Consider the following 25,218-nt stretch of genomic DNA (forward strand, 5'->3'; position numbering starts at 1 on the left):
TCTAGTTTGTAGCTGTGCATTTCCTTTCGAAATCTGTTGTTGAGCGGCTGAATTATGCGATTTGTAGCAACGTGTCGTTATCTAGCTGCAGCAAGACACCTGCGAGGCCGGACGAACTAGCGCCTGTATGAAGCAAATAAATTTTTCACAGAGAGTCGACCTTTGCACATCTGTTTCGTACCCGGATGATTTTTTGGAGTTTATCCTTTGGCGAAAGAAATCCACGGATGACTTGAGTGTTTTTAAATTGAACACTGTGACTTATGTAACCAACCCAGTTGCCTTCTTATCTATAAGAGCCATGCATTAACAATCATTTTCAGTTGGAGAAAAAATTGTTCGTAAAGTTTTCTATGTGGATGAAAATCTCTGGAGGGAACTCAGTTGAGGAGGTGACATGAACTCGTCGTCACGTGAAGGAACTACTTTCGCGTGGCCACTTTCCAATCCGTAAATGATGCTCGAATGAGGCAGCAGGCATGGAATAAGAGTTTGACAGCGATAGTCCATGATGGGACTATTCTGAGATCCGGCTTCAGATAAGCCTCTATTTATTTTTTCGCAAATACCGTCCAGTCATCGACCCACCAAGCGGATTGCATTGTTAACAATGGCCAAATTCTATGATCCACTTGTTCTAATAACCCCAATCTCTATGGAGTGCTAAGGTGAAATGCCAGGACAATTCTTTCGTCATGGGCGGAGTTGACTTTACAGTTATCACGATTCGTAATGCAGCCTAGAGCTTCCGTTCAGTAACTGAACTTCAGTTCCATCGATTTTGCGATGCTATCAGCTTATGGATCGTGCTTATTCTGTCATAAGGCAGAGACCAGAAACAAGTAAGTGCTATATATCCGTGTTCGTTTGCTTTTTCACGAAGACAGCATTTGGAAGTTGTTCAGGAGAAGATTCATCAGTCTTCGAGGCATTCTACGTACTATTTGGAGTGATAACGCTAGAAACTTTGTTAGTGCCATGAGCGAGCCGAGCGGCGAGAGCTTTTCTTGATAGCTAGACAATGACAAATGGATAGGCACAGGCGTCCAGACTCACAAAATTTACAAGACTAATAAAATTATGCAAAAAACATTAAAACCGGGTATAATTACAATTGGAAGATTCAAATAGTTTCATGCCCAAGACGTCGCCAAATTTATGGCCAGTCAAGACTTCCTGTTCCCGGATTGGCTATAAGTGACATCAAGGCGGCCCATTGATCAGCGTAATGAAGAGGCCGACGATTCCCTAATTGCTGTTGCCAGAAGTCCCACTACTGCCTATAAAGGCTCAGATGCAGTCACGCCCCAGAAGATGATGATGCGGGTGAGCTCTTGGCTTTGGAAGGTCCTAAAGCTAGCAGTCATAATGTCAGTTCATAGATTACAACACCGGTCCCTCCCAAGTGTTGATTATGGATCTATGGGAATAATATACATATATGAAATCCGTAAAAAACTTGCAACCATTTGTCTTTTCATGCCCTCGAGTGTCTGCTCAGATGTGGACGTGGACGTAGATTTGTGGCTGGAAAAAGGATGCGAGATTTCCTCCTCGTCTGACAAACTGACGGACTTGGATGACTTATCTGTTCGTCTAACTTCAGTTCCGTCTGATGGCTCTGGCCGAATCGACTGAACTCCTAAGACGGCTGGTACTGAGGCAAAAACTTAGATTAATCTTAGAGATAAAGGATTTCTTTCAGTAAGACACATAATAACTATTTAAGAACTTTAAGAACTTATTGACTATTAAAATGAATTAAATAAATGAGTTTTACATCACTGTTTAAAAAACTTTTATAAGAGTGTTCTAAGTTTTAGTTAAGTAATCCAGAGTAGTTTCTCTCAGTGCGGAATGATTAGATAGTGAGCTGGACAGAGGAGTGCATTTAAGTTTGCTGGAGTTTCAATTTCTCTGTCAAGGCCATGACTGCCATGACTGTTAAGTTCGTCGTCCCTTTCGTTCCGAATGCTGCTCTCTCCTCTGCCAGAGCCACCTGTGGGGGCCACCTGGAGGGTTGAAATGCCAGGATAGGCTTTGATAGCAAATCGACTAGGTAACCTGTTACGCTACCTGAGTAGGTTACTTAGTTAAGAGCTACTTAAAGTAGCCATAGTAGTCAAAGGGTCCCGCGAAGTTGAGCCCTGTATACGAAAAACGTCGCGAAAGGGTAGCTCAGGACATATGTAGTCTACCCATTAGCTGAGAAAGCACTTTTTTACGGGTTACACACCTTGCGAGTCGTTTGATCAGGTTCCGCAGCTTTGGAATCCAGTATCTCGTCCGGATGAGACGAACTATAAGCTTATTTCCTTCATGTGACTGTTCTTCGGTGACTGTATTGGATTTATGCTCTCTGGTGAACATTTTGTCCGAAAAGTTCGCCAAAGGCTTCGACTGTCACGGAGCAACCTACAGATTTGAAGCATTGGTGAGAATGCACTTACGCCGGAGCAACGAAATTGATCCGACCTACCACCATTCAGACAGATCTTTTAGACATTTTTCCAATGTTTTCGTATACATCGCTATACCGTCATATCTAGCTGACAAATTTATGAACAAATTGACAATTGAGGCTAAAGCCACAAAATCGACATTCTATGTGTATGACTTCCCGGGTGGAGCGAATACGGAAGGGGAACTAAATTAAATCAAAGGGGAAGTTAAAGCGATTTAACAGAATGGCCAATTGAAACTTGCAAAATGGAAATGAAGTCACGACAAGTTTCAAACATATACAGTTGGACGACGAAATGCTGAAACACGCTTGGCCTTAAATGGGACCAAGTACGGGACACGTTCATGTTTTCGTTCTCACCAAGAATAGATTCAGACAACATCTTCCCTGTTTGATCTGTTGGGATAAGTTATTTCCATCATCATCGTGGCAATCATGTGCAAGAGATATTGCTCAAGCTACACTGGGACGACTCAGTACTACAAGGCATTTATACAGTTTGGAAATCTCTTCTTGCGTGGCTTACGTCATTGGAGTCCGTAGAGATACCACGATATTGTCTCCGACCGACGCACTCTTCAGATACACGTCTTCTGTAACGCCTCCATTAGAGCGTATGGATGCTGCAGCTCCGCACACACACTGAGATGGGCAAAATTCCAGAGTTGCTCCCACCAAGAAGATATCTCTGCCAAAGGTAGAATTTAGTGGAGCGCATTGGTACGCACAACTCTACCAAAAAATCATTATAATCTTCGCAGACAGAGAGCCAACTTAGTACTTATGCGAATCTCTAATTGTTCTATATTGGAATCACTCTGCCACGTTGTAGAACTTTATAGGCAATCGAATTGCTAAAAATTCAAGAAATTACATCAGAACGCCACTGGAGCCAAGTTCCTACTGAGGAGTTAAAATTCCGCACAATGCAGATGATAACTGCGGAACGAGGCCCTACCTGTTGTCAATTACGCAACAAATCAGCCCGTAGTAACGACATTGCAAAAGGGAGGGTTTGGGGAAAGGGATTTTATAGAAACGAAATTCGTAGACAGAGAGTTTGGAGAAAAAGAGTCTGGAGATCAATCGGAGAACGAGAGTCTACAAAAACAGATTTTGGGTGAATTCAATGTGGAGAGCGAGAGTGAATCTGCAAAAAATGGAGCAGGACACCAGTAGAAGAGAGAGTACATACCTGCCGCTACTAAGCTGGACTTTGGACGACGCAAACGGAAATGCCGTGGACTTTGGATCTGCAGACATCAAGGAATAATGGCTAAAGGAGGCCTATATTAGCAGCAAGGGAGCTACAGCTGTGAAAGTCAACAAGGAGGTAGATCGAATTGAGGAACAGGTATCTGAATCGAGACCAGAACCTGGTGTTTTTCCGTTGAGTCCAAAGTGGTTGCCCGGAGCATTCGTAAGTGCTGAGCAGTCGTGGTAACAGCGCGACCGATCAGAGCAGAGGTCGGTGGCGTAAACCTGGCGACTGCGCGGATCGTTAGTGGAAACTTAACAAGTGTCTGGTGGGAGTGGCCGGGATAGACCAAGGGACAGGAGGTTGCAACATTTGCCTTTAGAGCACGGCACCTTTTCACCCTATTCTGGGAGCGGTGCTTCCCTATGTCCAACATCCCATAACAGCAATACCTATTTGTATGCCATAATGACATTGGTATTCCGATAGAAATTGAATATTTATAGAACGTAATATATTACAAAGATATTCAAATAGTGTGTGCATTTCAATTCCTATATTTCTTGGCTAGGAAATTTTCTCAATATGCAAAGACCAGGTACAGCTGTTTAGTGATACGTGTATAGCATATATACATCGATGCAGAATCTCTCTCGCTGAAACCATTAACAATATATCGTTCGAAATCACTACAAAACCTCGTCTTTTGTAAGAGTGGGCGTGGCAACATAGAAATTGTGTGCTGAATCTCAACCTTTTAGCTTTTATAGCTCGACGTTCACATGGACAGACGGACATATCCAGATCGACTCGACTATTGATCCTGTTGTCCTGTCGATACGTCCTCGCGTACGTGCGGCTCCTCGCGTGTTGTGACTGAATGCCTCGAGCTGCACTTGCGTCGTCCCTTTATAGGCCGCGCGGGATCCCTCGGTCCAACAGTTGTACCGTTAGTTCACAGTGCGTCCTCTTTATGCGCGCAACTTTACCGGTCGATCTCTGTGCCCTTGGTCGATTGTCACTTCGAAAGTAGTAAGAGTAAGAGGTGCTACTCTAGTCAGAAACACTTTCCGGACTTGTTACAACACATAGATCCAAAAATCGACAAAGAGCTTGCGACATCGATAAGTCTAGCAATCCGTCAACAAATTCATCTTCTGCTATAGGGAGAAGGATATTCGACCTATTTCTGGGGACCCTGTGGTTTAGAAAATATTTTATTAAAAAATCTTCGAGTCATTTCAGAGTATTATATGATTTTAACTTTAGTTAAATCAATATATAATATACAGATATATGTAATAATAGATTTTAATATAATTTAGGTTACTTTCTGATGCACTGTGTATTGTTGCTGCTGTTGAAATATTTTCTTCTTAATTCATCATATTTTTTTTTATTTTTAACGCCAGACATAATTTAGTTTTCCTTCAAAATATTTTATTTTTTATCTCTAAGTTTTATTCGCCAACGTTGTAATTTCATATCAGGTTCCATAATATTGTTTAGCCATGGTTTATGATCACTTAATGTTTCGAAAAGGACTCAATGTGATGGACAAAAGTAATTGGTTGCCGAAACAATTGCGTATAATTATTTTTATATTGTACTGTAATTCTGTTCGTTGTAATTGGTTTATTATCATGTGATAATACAGTTCCTATGGTAAAATTGCTGGCATCTTAACTTGAAATGATGAAACAAGGGCAAATAAGAATAGGGGTCAAGGGCTCTTAATTTTTTTCAACTTAATTTACAGTGTTTAAACAGTTTCTTAATAAAATGTACATCCTTGATCAGGATCAAAAGCCGAGTCGATCTGGCCCTGTCCGTCAGTATTAACGTCGAGATCTAAGGAACTATAAAAGCTAGAAGGTTGCCTAAGAGCATGCAGATTTTGGAGACATAGACATAGACATTTCATATCTTTATTAGCAATGTAAGTTTGTTTGCATTTTACAAAAATAAAAAAATTACCACACCCACAAACCACCTAAAATTGCCAAGTCCACAATTTTGAAAAATTTGTAAATTATATTTAATTTTATTCCACAATATCTATCGATATCCCGGAAAAATAATGAAATTTCGCGTTTGCATTTCCACTAGCTGAGTAACGGGGAACTAGACTATCAGATCAAATATAGATATAGGTAAATACTATCGCTGGTGGACGGAACTGTTCAAGATTTGATTGTACATTTATATTCCGAAGAAGCTTTCGTTACCATCATGTATTTCTTAACCGGTTTATTTATGTGATATATGTACATAAATATATATGTACATATATGAATGTATGGATATAAGCTGTCCCATAAAAATAAGATGGGAACATTTGAGGTTAAACTTGAGTCTACATAACAACTTTTACATTTAAACTTAAATCATGCTCATAAATTTCTGGAGTACTGTCGTTGCAATTATAACTTGTTATTGTTTAAGTCAGAATCTAATTAAAGGCAATGATATAAATATGATACCGATTGTAAAAAATAAAATGATATCCGTAGATTCAAGGCAGCTGAGTAGGCAAAAAAACGACGTTAGCACCCCAAATTTTATTCGACTTGTACTATTACGTTTACTTTATGGAATCGCCACGAATATGGGCCTAGAAGACCAATTGGAAGATGTATTTAACGGCGCACTTATACCACCAAGCAGTAATGATGCACTTGATTTTGAGGAATATGGCGATGATGATGATAGCCCAATATTATTGGAAAATATCTTCAGTGATGAGAATTAAAATTTAATTAAATTTATCTTAAGTAAAACTCATGTGTAAAGATAATAAAATAAATTTAAAAAATGACTTTAAATAGTTAATGTTTAGTTTCTGTGCATACGTAACTACAATATTCATACAGAATACAGAATTGGGTAAGTTCAAAAGTTAATCTCTTTCCAGGCATTTTTATTAAATATTAAATTTAATAATTTGCTTTAAGCACATTTGATCAGCAAAAGTTCGCAAGCAAAGTCAAAAAAATCTCAATAGAAGCATTGTAAAAGGCAATGCAAATCCAAAAATAACGGAAAAATTGTGTTCGTTCTAAGAAAATGAGCAAAACAAAGTATGAAAACAAAATGTGTAGAGTTTCTTGACAATCTCAAAAGTGTGTAAACTTGGAATTTGTTGTTATATTCTTATATATTTAATATTTTTAATTTGTTTTTTAAATTAAAAGTAAAATAAATATTGTTTAATTATATTGAATAAAAAAATTTAATAAAATAATAAAAATTTAATAATAAAAAATAGGGAAAACATATATATAAATGTATACATCGGTGTGATAGGGGTAATAAATATTTTCTCTAAATTTCTCTTTCTCTAAATATGGTTATATATATATACATATGTTTTCTTTATATACCCCTATCACACCGAACGCATTTCAGTGGCTACAGAAGACAAGCTGTTCCTTTGGAATATGTTCATATGTTCGTGTTCAGGAAAAGAAGTATTACAGTGTCCTTCTTTTTCCACAGCGCAACGAAACAATTTATTCTTCCACACTAAAAAAGTTTAATAAAAGCATTCATGGGAAGGCTTCAAAGAGAGGTATACGAAAGACATTAGAATAACAAGATGCGTAACGGAAATTTATGCAATTTAAATAATTTGTCTAAATACGTATGTCACCTCTAATTTAAAAAAAAAATAATTTTTCCTAAATCAATGATATGTTTATATTACATAATTTAACTACGATAGTCTACCTATTTACTAAAATTATTAAACAATTTTCTTCAAGTAAACAGTGAGTTACAAACAAATATATTTCTAAATACTTATGCCAAATAGTGTATTTCACCATTTGCAACTACGGTTGGACCAAAGACACTAGAATAACAAGATGCGTAACGGCCATACATTGGTTTGGCACTATGCAGCCACTTTTTTGGTGACGGCCAAAATTACTCTCTTTCCGCTCACTCCCGCTTAGAGCGTAAGAAATCTAAAAATATAATTTGCTTGCTTGTGTGAGTAAAAACAAGAGACGAGAACGCGTATAAGTGTGCGTGTTGTGCTAGAAGACGATTTTCGGGCCGAAATCAATTCTGATCGAAGAAACGAATTTACATGGTACATATTAGGGTAGTTTTTGCCAATTTCCTAGCAATATGATAAAATAAAAATTTTTTAAAAATGCGCGCCCTGGCTATTATAATTTTAAAGCTTTTTTAAATTTCTTTGTTAAAATCGCCGCTCGAATTAGCTACCGTTTACACATTTATATTTATGTTTAATTCTAATTTGTCTCTCATCTGACAATTTTTTAAAACCGAAATATTTTTTTTGAAACACTTTTAATGTTAATGTTACATCATATTAAGTCAAATGATTTAATAAATATACTAAATAATTAAATATGCAATTAAATTAAATTGCAAAAGTAATATCAAAGACAATAGAATTATTCTAGTGTCTTTGCTTTGTTCATATCTTGAGGCACGAAGTGCGGACACAAGCACTCAACAATCATTGCCTTATTAATTTTTCACACGCCGCAAGATGAATACTCTAATGACAAATATTCTTATATAAAGTCATTTTTGAAATTTATTTTTGTGATAATATGTACATAGATTTGACTATTTCTAATCTATTTTCAAATAATAATAACGTTAAGGCAATGCAAAACAAGAATTTTTCGCATGGTGCCAATTGATAAAAAATAATATAGATTTAAAGCCAAAGAACTTCTAAGGTGAAGGGCATATTTTGTCAAATTTACAATGCATGTGAATACGTGTGCACACATACAGATGTCTGCTATCACTTTGTGCGTTGAAAAGAGCTGTTCGCTGTAGCGCTCTTCGCTCTCTCGCTCTCTAACAAAAATTCGAGAGAGCCTGGAGCCACCTCTAGAGCCACGGCCAAAAAATCGTGTGCCAAAAAATCGTATGGCGTTACGCATCTTGTTATTCTAGGGTCTTTGGTTTTGTCTATGCAATGAATATCAGCCGGCAGCGGTGGTCGTTTTTATGTAATCACTTTTCGTTTCTTGATTGCTAAGTATAGTTGTCGGCGAACTTCTTCGCAATAATTTTAATGCAATAAAATTTATAACGTATCCTAAATTAAGGCTGAGTTTTAATTGAAAAATTAAGCTACCAAAAAATTGCCGGCGAAAACATTGGTGACCCCTACTGTTGTGCAGTGGATTATGCGAAATCTAATAAAAAATAAAGGAATTTTCTCGTGTAAAGTGCAATAATAACAACAAGTCAGTGTTTATCGCCTACAGAACAAAGATTTGCAGACCGACAATTGTTAGGCAATCGATTCCGTTATTTTGCAGGCACTTTGCCTCTTCACTTCACTGTTCTACGCTCAGGTTGACCCTAGATTTTTAATTTTGGAGCGCAATCTAGATCGTCAGCATCGCCTCAGAGAACAATATTCGGCTTTTATTCAAGAGAATGTAAGCCTTAATCACAGGACTCTGGTTAGCTTTTCGGGTATTTCTTCGTGTAAGTATTTTCTGCCGCATCATTGTGGGTTGAAGGACAATAGTAAAACGACTCATTTTGGCGTGGTGATTGACGGATCGGCTATCAGTTCATCTGGTCAATTTCTTAATGAGGCGCTCCTAGCAGCTGCATATGATCGAAAGCTTATTAATATGTCAAATAAATTCAGCTGGAATATACTAATCGGGATGCAACCCTTATCAGCTGCACCCGAAAAGTTTTGGGATAATTCGGTTATCGCAAATAGAGTGGGTTTCAGCTGATCGTGATTTCCGCCGATGGCGGAACAGTCGGCCTGAGATTTTTTTTGTCTCTGGAAATATTGGTGGAGTGAGTTTTCCTCGACATTATCGGTGCGCGGGTTAAGTTTTGCATGTGTTTTCCAGGCAAAAATTTAAGCCGGAAAAATCTTCGCTTGACGTAGCCATCGCGCAGCAGCATCACCGCCCAGACCCCAAGGTTCGACTGGGGCAGCCACAGGCGGGCAGAAGGAGAGGAAATAACCTAGTCAGGCCGTCTAGTGGAGCGCCCTTCCGATCGAGTGGCAAAGGAGGAGAATCAGCAGCCTATTGCCAAAAAAGGCAACAACTCCTAAATTAAGGTTAAAGGCGCGGAAAATTTAGCGGGATTTAGTCCAGAATGCAGAGTGCAAGATCCTGATCTAAATAAAAAAATCTAAATTATATGTAAAAATGCTAGATGAGCCTGTCTGAACTAACCTACATCGAAATTTATTAATCCCCGAACCACCATTTTAAACTGGGAGAAAAGAAGTTGAATTTAATTATGTATTACAAGTTTTCACCATAAGCCATAAATAAAATGTGTACTCGAGTAGGAGACTTTGTTATATCACTTTTGTATTTTTTAGATGTATTTGAATTGAATTCCTTTTAGTATTTAATATTTTTTTTATTATGTAAGCTAACCTAATCTTATTATATTTCTAAGATGAGTTCATTTTCAGAGAGTGCGCGTTTTAATTTTCCAGTAAGAATTTATAAAAGTTTGCTTGCAGTCGTATGATCCGAAATAATACCTTCTCAAAGTATTTGAAAACATTCTGTAAAATACACAGAGAAAATTTTACGGGAGGTCATCATTTTGATAGTGTATATTATTGGTGTATTATACCTTCTCAAAGTATTTATGGAAATGCTACACTTTCGTTTCAGCTCATCTGCGCCGGGAGATCGATCTTTCGCCGAGGAGTGAAAAGTTTAGTGAGTTTCATTTACAAACATTTTTAATTGAAAACATTCTGTAAAATACACCTAGAAAATTTTACGGGAGGTCATCATTTTGATGGTGTACAAAATTTCATTTTTTTATTATACACGCTGCTAATAAATTATTTGTTCCTAATGGAGTGGCGAAAGTAGCCGATTGAATTATAAAAAAATAAAAATCTAACCAAATCTACTCGCGGCCCACTTTCACACAAATTTTTTTTCTTCCTATCTTTAATAATTAATTATAATAATAATAATAAAAAAATAATTCATAGAATAAGATTATAGAGAAAAGCCGCTCTGAAAATTATGGGAGATTTAAATAAATGGCGTGTTCCTTCTCTTAAATATATATTTAGCAGCTAGCACAATTTAACTCTTTAATTATAACTTTCTTGAATAACGGCTCAAACCTTTTTTTTTCTGAATTCGCAACCATGAACTAAAAAAAACCTTTGCTTTAGATTCCCTCGACTTACGTTAGTTTGTATTTACATATTTACTTGTTTACTTTATTATGTACTTATTTAGCTATAAATATTGTTATTAGTTATTAAGCAACGATGAATACTGAAAATATGAATTTCTAAAAACTTAAATACTGACTCGGCTGATGTTTCTCCGGACGTAGGGTACTTAAGGGGTCACTAGAGCCATGATCTTAAGGAAAGTGGTCATAGGTACGGTAGGGCAATCTGCAAACACGATTCCACCTGTGTTTCGCAGGCGCAAAATTCTCAAGCTTTTCCTCCTGTTCTGTACTGTCCCCTTCAGAAGGTATTAATTTGCTTTCCTCCGATTTTGTATACTAGCTCCATCATTTTGTTGTTGTTGTAAGCACGTTCAATTTCTTGGTCTTATTCATTATTGTATGTAACGAAAAGATATCTGTACAAACAAGACCACCACACCCAACGCTATGAGCTAGAGTGAATGAGCTGAGCTGAGTGAACTGAATGAACAGTTTTCATTTGCAAATTCTATTTTTAGATTTCTTACGCTCTCATCGTAAGCGAGAGGCGAGGGCAATTGTGGCCGTCAACAAAAAGGTAGTGAAAAACCAAGCATACCTGGGTGGGACCACGAAGACTGCCTGACCTTTTCGAGATTGAGGCTCAGCGAGAAGAATGGCCAATATTCCTGAGACCCGACAGTTTGCATCATTGGGTATTATCAATACAAATAAGGAAATGCACAATTTAAATTATGCTAAACAATACTAAAAACAGTGCCATTAAAGAAAATTTAACGGCATGAAATTATCTCAATTTAATTTCATAATCTACAGACAGTCCCCGCTCCTAACATACATATAGAGTATTTAACGCGGTTATCGACATGGGTGTAAAGAAGGATATATTGATGAATAGTGGACAGAGATCTGGCCGTAAACCCTAGAGTATCAGACTCTATTGGTTACTTGTCAGCGTTCCCAACGCAAGGCCGAGAGCCGACGGTGCTTAACGAGTTATACGACCGAGAGGACTTAGGTACAAGAAGCCATCCAGAATTTCCAGAAGAGAGCGCCGAATAGGATTATCAGACCCATGTCTATTAGAGGGATTGAAATTTGCGAAGAAGTTAGTGGAAACCTGAAGTCGTCCACGATCCTTGCGTCACCATATAAAATATAAAATATATAAAATAAAAAAAATATATAAAATAAAATATATAAATATAAAAATTATAAAACCTAGAAGGTTGAGATTTAGCATACAGATTCTAGAGACAAAGATGCAGCGCAAGTTTGTTGACCCATGTTGCCACGGCCACTCTAACTCCGAAAAACAGCAAATAATTGCTACGCCCACACTGTTGAACCATTTTTCGAAATTTTTTCATAATTTTATTAGTCTTGTAAATTTCTATCGATTTACAACAACAATTTTTGCCAGGCCCACTCTAACGCCCTATAACCGCACACATTTTTAAATAATTTCCCGAAATTTTTTCATAATTATTATTTAGTAATTAATTATAATTATATATTAGTCTTGTTAATTTCGATGTGCAAAAAATCTTTTAGCTGGAAGGTGCAGCGAAATATTTACACAGCTCGAGGTAGGAGTCGAATTCGATGACAGATGACCCTACAAAGGTAGACGAACTCCTGAAAACACTTGAGAAGCACGTTGAAGAAGAAAACGGACAAATGGAGATTGAGTGTGGACTTCAGGCAGACAATAGTAAAAAAAGTGAAAAAAAGAAAAAGGGAGAGACACCGAGAGAAATAACGGTCCAGAAGGGCATTGGAGCAAGGACGGTCGACGGTAATTTGAAAGAGAAAACGTACCTGCGAGTAATTTGAAAGAGAAGAGCTTAAGGAAGGGGGCGATTCGATTACAAGTCGGCTCTTGAGAGTGTCGATGATGGGGAAAAATACAGGAAGTATCGGCACATGATGGATCACACTGCCAAAATGATAAGATCTTCGAGTGGCAACGTATTACTATCTGAAGACTTGGGAAGGTGGAAGCAATCGATCGAGAGAAGGTAGTGTGACCAGATAACGGAAGAACGCAAAATACGGAACGCTGGAAGAAGAGCAATGGCAAAGCAAGAAAAGTCTTTAAGAAGAACAGAAAGAACAAACCAGGGTTTGGAGAAACGGAATCTGTAAAAAGAGAGTTAGAGAAACTGGACTCGCGTGCGTTGCGGGATCGTGGGGAGGATCCGTTCGACTGTTTTGTCAACAGTCACGTAACGTAAGCCAGGCGGTTGCCCGGACCGTTCGTAAGAACCGAGCATGAGTTTTTCCGTCGCGACCGGTCAGAGCAGTTACCGCATTGTCATTTTGCCTGTCCAGCACCTGTTCACTTTAGTCTGGGAGCGGTGGCGCTTCTCTATTCCCACCCCCTACCTCCTCGTGATCACGGCAGAACATGTTCGAGCAATAACTTCCATGACGGAGGAGAGGTCCACCACGGGATATCGAACTACGGTGTAATGCGAGTTAAATAAAGTTCAAGGTTACTGGTAACCGGGTAATCATGTTGAATATAAACTTCGTGGTACGAACACACGTAGTCTTCTGTAAAATCAGTTCGTTACAGAATCTAGTTCAACCAATCAACACAGAAGAGAATAGACAAAGCAGCACACTATGGAAGTGCAGGAGAGACTTGGATCGTTGAGATCCTTATCCGCAATCCAACTGGTGTTTGGTCTTGATTCGACGACCTTGAGCGGACAGTTCGAAACAAATCTGAAATACTCGGATTTTTATTCGTTTAGGGTTAAACGAACGTGTATTCTGAGATAGCTGCAAGCGGCAGAAAATTAGTTTCCACTTTTGAAAATGCGTTTTATTGTAATTTATTTTAACATTCTAAATTAGTTCTTTGGTTAATTGTCTCTTTGTTATCGTGCGCGTGTTATTTTATTCATTTTAAATAATTTAAAATTTAGAAATGATTGTGAATCACTTTCATAATAGCCTTGTACAACTGATTTGCTGACACCGTCTGAAGATGAAGCTTTATTAAATATCTATCGATCTCGGCATTGGCTGAGTTAATATCGTGATCGCAGAATACTGGCATTGTAACTTTGTTTACTCCGTGAAATACCGTCTTAAACATGCCTCCATGTGTTACAAACGCTCTAAGCTTGGGAGGTCCCAAAATGTGCTGCTGCGGTAACCACCGTCAAAGTTTTATGTTTGAAGTCTTCATACTTTCATAGCACATGATACGGAAGACGTGAAAAGGTCTTTACAACGCATGAAATACTATAGTAAAAATGGAAGTAATGAAGTAATTAGTTAAATTAGGCTAGAAAAAAATTTTTTCACTCACCATGTGCACGTTCGTAAAGATTCATTGTGTCCGTAAATCGAGAATAGAAGTTCTGAGTAATAGCGTATCTAACGGGATTTCCTGCAGTCGAGATACTGCCTGTATTGAAGGCCACCGTATTTATGTACATAAATGGAATCTTGAAGTCGTACTATGAGAAAGCTCCATCTAATATAGCCAAATCAAAGCTTTTCTTCGTCAGCTCTTATGTTTCTGAGTCACGATGCATTGCGTCACATGACTGTTAATTAAAAACACATTATTATATTAAATTATATAATATAAAAATTATATAAAATTATATTATATATTATATTATACATTATTATTATAAATTTAATAACGGAGCCCAGAGTAAGTAATAAAAACGAGCTGCCGCTCTTTATTCTGGTAAATGCAAATTCAAACTGAAACTTAAAATGATTCTTATAGCTAACAAAGACTCGCAGCGGCCACGCAAATATGCTGTGTTCGACGACTGCGCACGGGTTTCCGGCCCAATGCTGGGTCAGCAGTTTGATATTATGTTTCATGCACAGAGCCAGCTGTTCTAGTTCGTTGGCTTGTGTAAACTTATACATACGCGCCTAAAAGATATTCTCTATCTACGTTGCTTATGGCTATAAGCTTCTTACACATGCGTTCTGTATGAATGTCGGTTAATATCTGAATCGGTTAACCAGAGTAAGACCGATACTGCTTTTACAAAATAAATAATAATGATTTATTTATATATATATATAGACCTATAATAGATATATAAAGTATTAATTACATCTTTCTGAAACTCGAAAAATAAAAGAGTTTTATTTGTCAAGAAGTCAAAATACTCGGGGAAGATGGTGGCTCCGGATCCTGCCTGCCTGGTAGAAAGGTAAAGGTATAGGTAAAAGTCTCCTAGAAACTATGATAGGACAAGCCCGCCTTCTTTCAAGTAGCTGTCCAAGCAAACCAATAGATAAGTTAAACCTCTTTCTGATGGCCTTTGAATAAATTCGGAAACGAATCTTGATGCAGGCAATCTTATGACTGAAGGATACAGGCATGTCAGCAAAGGTTTCCAGTGCCCAGCGATGCTGGAAGTCCAGGTTCTGGGTCTAGTAACTCAGGAATCCCTTTGAGTGTGGGTTTGACAGGTGTAGACATTCGTCCTGATCGTGTAAGTCCAAAAATGGCTAATTTGAAACTTTGATGTTAGTATCATTAGTATCTAGGATAAAAGTATTTATGATCAGCCTTAAGTGGGCAATTTAAGGATGACAGATTAACTAGTACTATCCGAACTGAAATCGAACTCAGAAAACAGCGTCCTTACGATTTATTTGATTAATGCTATGATGCTATCGTTGCTCTAGCCGACAGATTTTAAGAGCCAATGAGCTTATATTAAGCATTAAATATGGTATGAAAAAGCTTCTAGTGTTAGCTCTTTACGGCATTTAGTCCGAACACAAGAAATTTGCATACACACTATTGCACGGTCTATGCCTGTTTCAGCTTTGGAGAGAGCTAATCTTCGAAGACAGATTCATACCCTTTTAGAGTCCGATTCCGAGGTTACATCAGCAGAGGAAGACGTGCCTGGAGATGGCATAAATTTATCTAGAGATTTATCTTGTTGAAAGTGCACCGCAATGGTGATTCATTATGTTCAGCAGAAGAATATTCTGGTACGGTTGCGGACAAGCCGAACCCCAAAAGCCGAATTTTGGAATATATATTTTTTTTTTTTATCGCACCGAGGGGCGCTGCCGTGTATCGTACGGCTCGATTCGCGAGAAGATAGACGCGATACACAAAAGAGAACAGGAACCAGGAAATGAATATAATGTAAAATAACTATATTAAATATTAGTGTTAGTAAGATCTAATTATGCAATAAAAAGTTAAAATCGATTGCTTAAGAGCGGCAGAATCAAGATTACAGATAATAGGATAAAGTCTATTATAGTCAGAACATAGTACTCTGTAAGGGTCATGCAACTCATAGTTAAATCTACAATGATTTAAGATAAGGGGTATATAGTTTCTAGTGAATCTACTTGGAACCGAGAAGTTAAACCGACTAATCAAGTCGGGACTCTCAACATCCCCACGAATAAGCTTACAAATAAAGACTGTTCCATGCATAGTTCTACGGTTAGCTAGGGACGGTAAATTAATTAATAGTAGTCTACTGGAATAAGGAGGTAATATACGGTTTGCATCCCAATTTAGGCGCTGCAAGGCAAAAAGTATTAAGTTTTTTTGGACCAATTCAATGCGGTCCGAGTGGACTGCGTGTTGTGGACGGACTAACGAAATAAATAAGGTTTAGGTCAAGTAAGGATCATCGAATTCCTTAGACCACCTTTTTATAAAACCAAGCACACCCCTGGCCTTATTGACAATAGACGAAATACGGTCAGAAAATTTTAGTTAAGGGTCCAGAAGAACGCCAAGATCATCAACCCGTGTTATTCTGTCCAAAGAGCACCCACTAGAGTGTAAGTCGTGCGCATTGGGTTAACACGACAAAAGGTCATAACACGACAAAAGGTCATACATAATCACAGCACCATATTTGAAATCGGTCTAGATCGGATTGTAAGTCCAAATGGCACGAAGTGTCCTTGTACTGGAGGAATATTTTTACCATCGTCTGCGTACATAAGTACACGCCAATGTTTTAAGGGGAGGTCGTTAATGAATAAGGTAAAAAGAAGCGGACCAAGATGGCTCCCTTGTGGGACACCGGATGTGACTCGAAGAATAAGAGATAAAGAATTTTTAAAGAGGACTTGTTGCGTCCTGCCATTCAGATAGCTTGAAATCCAACATAGAAGATCAACACGGAAACCTAAAAGATCAAGTTTACTTATTAGAAGGTAATGATTAACAGAGTCATATGCTTTACTAAAATCAGTGTAGATGACAGTTTGCTACCTTTTTTATGAAGAGGAATCACAAAGGACTCCTTCCATATATGAGGGAATTCTGAAGATTCCAGAGATAAGGTAAACAGTTTCAGTAGAGGCTTGCACAAGGCTTCCGCACAGAATCGGAGCACACAGGGATCCCTTAGGGACCTGGCGAATAGACCGGTTTAACACGCTGAAGATCGTTAAGCAGTGAGCTTTCGTTTATAGTGGTGCGAAATATTAGATTCGATTTAGATATCGCATAATTGTATGGCTGTTCGGAATGAGGTAAAGCTGAATATGTTGTTTGAAGAAACTTGGCGTACAGATCGGCCATGGCCTGATCCGATGTTAGTGTTTTCAAAAAATAGCGAAGAAGGGTAAGATCTTGTTTTTCGCTTAGTGCTAACGAAATTAAAAAACTGAGCATTAAACACGGTAAAGTTTCACCGAACGCTTAAATATTTACAAAGGATGGACTGAGAACCTGTACTTTTAAATTTTATATAGAGTCTGGACTTTACATTTCTTAGGTGTGTCAACTCTTATCTTAAATAACTACCAAGGGCACGCACAGAAAGGTGCAATGCGACCAATACCGATGGGCAGAATAATCAGAGCGCTTAAAGCAATCAGACAAACCATCTTTCCCTGATAATAATCTCTTGCCCGTTCATTTTCAAATATAGTTCTAGGTTAGAATACATCAATTATAAAGGTAATGCTATCATAACATCAGATATAAGGGTTGAAATGAAATATGCCAATCGACCCAAAAACAGTTTATCTCCAAAAATGTTAATTTAAAATTATGCTTAACTTAACTTAATTCAATGCACCTAGGTACAACGAGACACTTATGATCACCCCTCGTTGATGTGGCTGGTCGCTGATGTGGCTGACTCGGGATTCTCGCCGTCGGGGTCTTCTGCGTCGTCATCATCAGCGTCGTCGCTCTGACGCTGTGGTGAAGGATGTTAACTTTCCTACCGGTGGCCGGGTAGGCGGACGCGGACCACGTTCGGTGACAGGACCACTTTATATAGTCCGTCGAACTTTGGGTAATGTTTCACGCGAATCCAGGACTAATGACCCCATGGGGCCTTGCTGGGGAACTGGGTGCCGTTATCGCACACGAGTTTCCTCTGCGCTCCGAAGTGACTTTTTCATTCGACGCATTTGTTGAAACTGTCAAAGAAGGCGAGAAGCATGACATTTCCCTCCTTGAATAGGGACAAAGGTCCCACGAAGTATAACTTGTCGGGTGAGCATGTGTCGTCTCACGTGGAATGAACTCACGTGGAAATGAACTTCGCGTTACTCAGTCTCTCCAGGATGTTGTTGATACGAGGTCCACACACATGCGCCATTGGCCGGTCTTCTTCCGTACTAGGGCTAAGGAGGCACTAGTAGGCACTAGTCTGGTCAGGCGCCCACCTGTTCGTCTATGATTCGTAGCATGGTCGGGTTCTTTGGGAAGTAGCGCTGTTAGAGCGCTCGGTCGTCTCTTATTGCTCGGCTATGTTGGCTACTCCTGTCAATCCTTCGAATTGTACCTGCTGATCGTTGAGGAAGGCTGCGACACGTGGCGCGGTCTCGAAATCCTTTTCCGTGGTTGGCGTATGTTGTCCGGGGAACGGGAGCGGCTTCCTCAGAGTCGGGATAGTTCAAGGGATCTTCTATGTTATTCTCCTCCGGCATTTCGTGATGTGGTTTCTCGTATTCTCTGTGCTTTCTCCTGTCGTTGGTCTCTACGTGGCTCTGCTCTAGTACTTCTCCACCGTTCCGTACCCCAAGTTATCCTTCTCATCTGGTTTTGCCCTCCGTTGTCCTCTGAATGCCTAGTCGTTTCATGGTCCTGTATTGTGTTTGGTGAAGCCTAGTCCTGGTCGTTCGGGGTCGGCGGGTCGCTATCTCCAAGTCTTCGTCGAGACAGGGTGAGGCTTGTCGTTTCACATAGGAGGGTGGTAACTGTGGTGGCTAAGAAGTTCATCCCTAGGATCAACGTTGCTTGACGGCTTCATACTCAGTGGTCAGCTGGACCAGTTCCCCAATGGTCCGGATAGCGCTGGGTCGGATGTACATTTGATATTTAGAGGCAACGATCACCTGTACTTGCGGTGACGTCGCTCAGGACTCGGCTTAGATGAGTTTTCTCGGGTCGTGTCCAATGGAGTAGGAACTGAGACACGGATGCCAGGCGGGCTCGACCCAGTACTTGTGCTAGAGGGGCGGTCGCTGGGGCATGACCTGTCCCCACTGGGAGGGGCTGGACTGGAAGCTCAGATCGTGTACCGTCTTTCCAGGTCAGAGAGTCGGACCACATAGGGATTTTGCTCCGAATCCTTCACTAGATTGCAAAGCTCTGACGTAAATCATCAACGAAGCCGACGTCAGGAAACCTGAATTCCTCGACAAAGGCTTGTTATTCGGCTTGTGACTCAATCAGATACAACAGTTCTCAGAGAATTGCGTGACCCCGCCTGAGCCATATGACACCCACATACTCGGGTCATCACGGTTGGGTTGGTTTGCATCAGTTCTGTCATCGTACATTTAATGTTCTTCTCTGATAATGATGGTTCTATTATCTTCCGAAATCGAGCCCTTAGAACGCGTTTGCGGACAAATCGGCCTACATGGCACAATGCAATCGTTCCTCTGAAAATGATTATCAATACTATTCTTGTCGTTACGTACATATCCACTCAAACTCTTACATCGGGCACACCGGGGCACAAGCACAGACTGAGATCGAATCATCTCAACAAAGAGAAGAAAGATAGCAATGATCTAAATAAACCCTATCATTCGGTAAACACAATAAAGTGTAGTAGCTAGCACTTAGCCAATCGAAAAAAAATAAGAGCTTCGCCCTCTTGTCGACTGCGTCTGAAGTGGGTGGTCCTCTGGCCTGAGGTGTTCCGCTGGACGCGAAAGAAAGATGCTGACAGAATCACGACAGAAAAATATTTTATTTAATATGTGGACTTCCACGCTTTTGGCCAACACAGCAAAAATCAAGAATCTTTTCCCTAGGGGAGAGTACTATGTCGCCGGTCTTATAAATATTTTTCAGACCGCACTCGATTAAAACGCGTGTGATCGCTTCCAAACTTTTCAAGAAAAGAACGTGACGGGAATTGGAGTTCAGGCCGGTGGAGTTAACCGTGGTGCTAAAGCTGAGGCTTGGATTGCGTCCCTGTTACAGCCCTGTTCGATGCAGGTTCAGCTGGAACAATTGGCAACGCCCTATTTACATATATAATAAAAGTGCATACTTTGAAGCCGAAATGATATATGGGTCAAAATCCTTCAGGTTCCGTTACAAACCTACTATATTTGCAACACTATTACATATACTGTGGGCCACTGTATTTTGTAGAAATGAGAACCTTATACTCTTTACGATATTAAAAAATGTTTTATTTTCAACAAGAAAATATTGATGAAATTATTCAAATTATCAGTGCTCTGGCTGTAATACACATTTAACACGTTTTGGCATTGATGTTCTCGAGAAATCGAGTCCCACATCTCTTATTTTGAGGTCAAAAATGTTCATTTGTCGTTCATTTCGAAGCTTTATTTTTATTAGCCACCAAATGTTTTCTTTGGAGCTTATATCTGCACTATTTGATGACCACCGCCATTTACTTATATAGCAGCCATTTTTGGTTGTTTTGGCTCTGTGCGATGATACTCCGTTCTGTTAATACGTGAATTCACAAAAATCTGTCCGGTTTTGGTATTGATGGCAGCAAACTTTCTTCCAAAATATTAATATATTTTCACCATTAACTGTTTCTTCAATGAATGCATTTCTCCTAATCATTTGACAGACATACATTCCCATATCATAGTGTATAGTATCTGACTGTAATATCAAAATTTAGCTGTATCGCTAACCATCCTTTCCCAAGAACCAACTATTCTTTCCCGATCCGATTTCAAATGCTTTTTTTGCAGAAGCGTAAACAAGGATTTTTCTTAGGTCTACGAGTCAAATAAGTTATTGGGTAGATTACCTAAATAATAACAAAACTTCTTTGAACCACATCCAATATTTTTAACTGCAGTCCCGTCCATTCCCGCTTGACAATTTTGCCAATTTTCTGCGACCACACCGAGCCCAAATTTCTAAATAATTGCCGACGATAAGCCATTACAATTTTGGCCAGTTCCCTTTTGTCACTTGGTGATGTTCGACCTCTATTTACAATATTATTTTCAATATTCCCAGTTTTCTTAAACAATTGTGTCACCCTATGATACCGATAAGTCATAAATAAGTTGCAAGGTCAATCGCTAGACGTTTGTGTAATTAATTGGGAATTTGATTGCTTTTCACACGGCCAACTTTATGTCTCATGTTCCCGGGCCGGAAAGCCATCTTTATTATTTGTATTGGCGCCAAATGAGAAGTCGAAAAATCTTGTATATCATTCTGCATTGCATTAAGATACACTGAAATTAATTTAAATTAATTAAGTTGTGTTTGGTTTTATAATTTCCAATTCTTGAAAGAAATCTGTTTAAATAGGAATTTGGGAGGGACAACGGATCAGTTAATTGTATTCCCTGATTTCTAATAATCTCCAATCAATACTCTGATCTCGGTGCAAATAGGGCCCATACATTTGGTGGCTAATGAGCTACAGAGGAACATTTCTTACCTTAAAATTATATTGCAATAGATATGGGACTTGATTTCGCGAGAACATTGCAAGAATTTTTGTAAAATCAATCCCAAACGTGTTATATGTGCAATACAGGCCAGGGGAGACGTTACACTATTTTAATATTAATAAATTGTCTTATTACGAATTAACAGTGGTAATTTTTTCTTATCCAAGTCTTTCCTTTGAATAAATTACTCATATATTTTTTGATGTTGAAAATACCCTTTACTCGTAGAGGTAAACGGTAGAAGAAAGCTTTCCCGACCAAATAAAGTATATGTATTCTTGATCAGGATCCAAATCAACGTGTCGATCCCAGGAACACCCACAAACCAGCCAAAACTGCCACGCCCACACTTTTGAACAATGTTTTAAGATTTTTTGAGATTTTCATTATCACCTGAGCGAAGACAATCGAGTTCGGTTGTCCTTTTGCGGGCACGGCAAATCCTAAAGACTTGCCCCCATGGTTCGCCTTGTTCTCTGCCACGAAGCGCCTCCAGTTATCCTCTTTGACCTCCAGAATGAGTTTTTGTACTGAGATGATATGACCCTTGTCATGTTGTGCGCGGTTTGTGCGCCCACGAGCGGACTGAAGAAGTCGCCTCAGTCTCTTGAACTTTTAGCGTTTAGAAGAAAGTTCGGCAGTACATCAACTATCTTCCTTGTGGTCTTGAGTCGTCCGGGCCCCAGACTTGATCGCACACAGAGTGCACGAGCGAGCGCACTGCAGAGACCTGGTCATCCAACGGCGTGTCGGCGAATTCGTCCGGGAGTTTCGAAGACAGTCTTGTCACCTAATCCCCAAATCGGAGCCAGCGTGAAGCGGAGTAGTTCCAGGATGGCACAGGAGCAAAGTCTGGTGGTGGTGGGTCTCATTACCACAACATCGATAATTTTGTGATCACTAAGATCCCATTTATCCATTCTCCAGTCGTAGGTAGCACACTTAGACAAAGGATCGTTGGCGAATGTCACATCGATATCACTACGTGCTTAGGGAGTCTCGAATGTGAACGCGTCACACGGCATATTAAGCACTCCGGCTCGACATCTAGAATCCAGTCAGACAGCAGTCTGAGCACTCTCAGTTTACTAAACCACAAAGGGGATACTGCGTTCGCGTCGAGAACAAGGATGACAGGCGTGCGGCTGGCTAGCAGCAGCATCGCATCCAAGTACCCAAGCTACTGTTCGAGTCCGGTGTTGAATTGGCAGTACACGAAGCATACGATTGACGGCAGCCTTTCCACGTTGGTCCGAAAACACACGCATCCCGGATGGGACTCCTGTGATTCGTCCAGGGAGGTCCACATAAGGCTCCTGCACCAATACGAACAAGTGGCCAGAGTCGCGCAAGCAACCTCCGAGCTCGATGGTAGGAGCTCGGCCACGGCCACAATTTTCCTGAAGGAAGCGAAACATAAATGTCTAGCGTTCACCTTCGCACCCCAGATGGCTTTTAAAACGATAATTCCGGCTGTCCACCGGATTCGTGCATCCGGATGCTGTGTGGACAGCTTGGTCGAATCCAAGCATCTATGGCAAGCATAGGTGTGGACAAGCGACTGGCAACGGTAACTGAACCACTTAATATAGACCCGTCCGGTCTGCTCAAAGACGTTCAGCGCCTTTTCGCCAACCTCAAGCGTCAGATTAGCTCCTTCGCCATTGGTGACTGACCACGGTTTCGTTTCCAGGTGCACTGCCCTCTTGAAAGCGGCTGGGGAGAACACCTATCGAAAACACGTCCATCGTCAACCAATTCATGCTAATCACTGAGTAAAAAGATGTATATATATATATATATGTACCTGTACCATATTTTTTATTATTAAAGTCATACATAACCAATAGACAATTTTATGTGCAACAAAAAAATGAATACTCGCCCTTGTACTTTATGAAAGCTGGAGTCCCACAAGGAAGCGTCTTAGGACCTGTCTTATACACCCTGTACACGGCAGATATGCCGGTAAAAAATACCTGCACTGTGGCAACATTCGCGGATGATACAGCTATATTAGCTACCAGCTCATCTAAAGAGGAAGCCTCACAACTCTTGCAAGCAGAGCTACGCTTTATTGAAAGCTGGATTCTTCTTTGGAAAATTTAAGTAAACGCCCGGAAATCTGCACTTCGTTTCGCAGTTGCGATAAGCCGGACGCGTTTTTGGTGCAGTGACACAGTTTGGTTTAACAAATTTACGGACAAGTCCACAACTGTGGCACGAAGTGTAGTGATCGAGAACATAATCAAATTATGTGTTGGCAAGTGAAAGTGTGGCGACTTTTGCTAGCTAGCGTCGCTTTTCTTTACTTGGTGAGGCTGGCTCAAGACTCACTGAAAAACTTCACGAGGCGATCAGCTGTGAGTGCTTTAAGCTGTAAGAGCTTTAAGCCCTGGCTGTTTCGTGTCCACGGTACACTACTACTTTCAAACCGCGATCTTCAAGATCTATCTGGGTCGTGTCTTAGATACTCTGCCGCTAAAACTTTAAGCTTCTAGCTGGTTCGAGTCGTCGCTAAGCATTTTTCTTTTTGAAAATGGATAACTGTCCACAGCAAATATCTATCGACTACGAGTCGATGATACTAATTGCTGGCGCGGGCCCAAAAGAGATACGGGAGCGAATGAAAAAGAGCTGGAAAAGTGAAACTCCAGCCTCTGCTACAACCGGTATTTCAAACACCTACTGCAGTTCGACCTTCACACTGACCTCCACCAGTTCGACTATCTCGTCTGCGTAGATCTTCATCTCCTCCTTGAGCGGCAACATATGCTCTACTGCTGCCAGTACAATTCACAAAAGTGCATCTGTCAGCTCAATCGCGAAGCCTCAACTTGCCACCGGCTGGCACGACGTCTCCTTTAAATCAAGAAATGGTGGAATCAAAAAGAGAGCAGGCGCAGTCTTCTCCCCTAAAATGGCAAAAAAGGTTGCAACTGATATGCCGGCAAAAATCTCTGCCAATTGCTTCCAAGTCCTAAGCGACGATGAAGATATGGTCGTGGGAGAGGCATCTTCGAGTGACGACGACGAGCCATGCTCCTCGAATACCGCCCTCAAACGTGCCGCAAGGAAAGCAGGACCAAAACAACAGCTGAAAGGTGCTCACCGAACTGTACCAGCCGCCCCGAAATCAAGCCGTCACTCTAAGGTGCCTAGAATGATGTTTCCCAATGTGGTTAATTTCACAGCATTTCGCAGCGAGCTGGACGTCCTATACAATTAAGGTCCTAAATTCGGGAGACTGCGCTGTTCAGTGCAACTCCCCTGATAGCTACAGGCTGGTGGCCCAGCACTTTCTCGACAAAGGATCTCTACAAAATAGTCATGCGTAACATTCACTACGGAGTCCCATCGGAGGATATCATCGCAACCCTCCAGAACGAAGGACATAACGTTGTACGGATCTATACCCCTCTTCATCTTCCTATACCTCTCTTCCTCTTAA

The 25,218-nt window shown here is 40.0% G+C and overlaps 1 protein-coding gene and 1 long non-coding RNA gene across 4 annotated transcripts in view, besides 19 other annotated features; both read left to right on the forward strand.

The window, feature by feature from the left end:
* The first annotated feature begins 321 nt into the window (after window positions 1–321).
* lncRNA:CR41443 (long non-coding RNA:CR41443) lies at window positions 322–1,672 on the forward strand. 3 transcript variants are annotated; one of them, NR_073828.1, is made up of 2 exons: window positions 322–842; window positions 898–1,672. It is a non-coding gene; the product is annotated as a long non-coding RNA:CR41443 (long non-coding RNA). The 3 variants fall into 3 exon arrangements; NR_073829.1 differs by having other exon boundaries at window positions 906–1,672; NR_048044.1 differs by having other exon boundaries at window positions 322–1,672.
* A 575-nt stretch (window positions 1,673–2,247) lies between these two features.
* Window positions 2,248–2,322: a mobile genetic element.
* A 2,058-nt stretch (window positions 2,323–4,380) lies between these two features.
* Window positions 4,381–4,488: a mobile genetic element.
* Window positions 4,489–4,594: 106 nt separating this feature from the next.
* Window positions 4,595–4,672: a mobile genetic element.
* Window positions 4,673–4,860: a mobile genetic element.
* Window positions 4,861–5,073: 213 nt separating this feature from the next.
* Window positions 5,074–5,263: a mobile genetic element.
* A 31-nt stretch (window positions 5,264–5,294) lies between these two features.
* Window positions 5,295–5,344: a mobile genetic element.
* A 36-nt stretch (window positions 5,345–5,380) lies between these two features.
* Window positions 5,381–25,218, forward strand: part of d4 — a 36,962-nt gene continuing 17,124 nt past the window's right edge. Inside the window, exons 1-3 of the mRNA NM_165425.3 lie at window positions 5,381–5,601; window positions 6,176–6,548; window positions 10,325–10,372. The gene's annotated coding sequence lies outside the window, so the exon portion shown is untranslated. The remainder of the gene's footprint in view (window positions 5,602–6,175; window positions 6,549–10,324; window positions 10,373–25,218) is intronic.
* Window positions 5,445–5,783: a mobile genetic element.
* Window positions 6,546–6,895: a mobile genetic element.
* Window positions 7,241–8,614: a mobile genetic element.
* Window positions 7,273–7,478: a mobile genetic element.
* Window positions 9,317–11,294: a mobile genetic element.
* Window positions 11,355–11,445: a mobile genetic element.
* Window positions 12,064–12,362: a mobile genetic element.
* Window positions 14,555–14,697: a mobile genetic element.
* Window positions 15,916–17,645: a mobile genetic element.
* Window positions 22,081–22,156: a mobile genetic element.
* Window positions 22,158–23,494: a mobile genetic element.
* Window positions 23,572–25,218: part of a mobile genetic element that runs on past the window's edge.
* Window positions 23,897–25,218: part of a mobile genetic element that runs on past the window's edge.

The sequence above is a fragment of the Drosophila melanogaster genome, chromosome 2R, assembly GCF_000001215.4.
Source record: "Drosophila melanogaster chromosome 2R".
Classification (NCBI taxonomy): Eukaryota; Metazoa; Arthropoda; class Insecta; order Diptera; family Drosophilidae; genus Drosophila; species Drosophila melanogaster.